Raw genomic sequence first — 934 nt, 5'->3', positions numbered from 1 at the left:
TCCTTGGTTGGCTTGTCCGAATGGGCACTAGGCAAAGCCTGACAAGAACTTTCTCCTGAGCTTTGAGGTAGGCTTTGAGCTCTATTTGTTAAAATAAGTGAGATAGCCTGAATAGTCTTCCCCATCCCCATTTCATCGGCCAAGATTCCACCCCTAATTTCAGATGCTTCCTGCTTGACGCTCCACCAAAGCCATTCTTTCTGAAATGGCAGCAGTGGTATTGAAGCTAGTGGCACTAGTAACATGAAGTTTGCCCTTAATGGATGCCTAATCATTGGCACCTTGGATGGAGCAAATGTAGAGATACGAGAGGAGATTGGAGAAGACAACTTTTTCTTGTTTGGAGCACAAGCAGACGAAATATCACGGCTACGCCAGGAGAGGGAGCAAGGCCATTTTGTGCCGGATCCACGTTTTACTGAGACCAAGGAGTTTATTAAGAGTGGAGTTTTTGGGGATTACGATTACCAACCGTTACTTGATTCTCTTGAAGGCAACAGTGGGTATGGCTGAGGAGATTATTTTCTTGTTGGCTATGACTTCCCAGGCTATCTGGAAGCTCAAGCTAAGGTGGATGAAGCATACAAAAACCAGCAGAAATGGACAAAAATGTCAATTCTAAGTACAGCTGGGTCAGGCAAGTTCAGCAGTGATCGGACCATTCAACAGTATGCCAATGAAATCTGGCATATACAGGAGTGCCCAGTCCCTTAAAAAGTCTTTATCCCAAGCCTTAAAGAACGTGAATATAATAAGCTTGGCTTGCTGGAAGCTCTTCTTGCAATGTGAAGGATTTATGCTCCATGTCCAGCATGGGTTTTTGGCATCAGCAGCTCAGGGGGAGGTTCCTTCATGCTCATTGATTCCTTAGCAGATGAAACATCACAATCCAGACCACTGTCATTTCCCCACGGCCCACAGCCTCCTAGCTCAA

General features: G+C 45.5%; 1 pseudogene; it reads left to right on the top strand.

Annotated features, from left to right (window-relative positions):
* Positions 1 to 243: 243 nt before the first annotated feature.
* LOC148018068 (alpha-glucan phosphorylase 2, cytosolic pseudogene) lies at positions 244 to 714 on the top strand (annotated as a pseudogene).
* The last annotated feature ends 220 nt before the right edge of the window (positions 715 to 934 follow it).

The sequence above is a fragment of the Lygodium microphyllum genome, chromosome 21 (assembly GCF_053477565.2).
Source record: "Lygodium microphyllum isolate KBCC chromosome 21, Lygodium_microphyllum_v1.1.10, whole genome shotgun sequence".
Classification (NCBI taxonomy): domain Eukaryota; kingdom Viridiplantae; phylum Streptophyta; class Polypodiopsida; order Schizaeales; family Lygodiaceae; genus Lygodium; species Lygodium microphyllum.
This window is presented reverse-complemented; position numbering and strand designations above follow the sequence as displayed.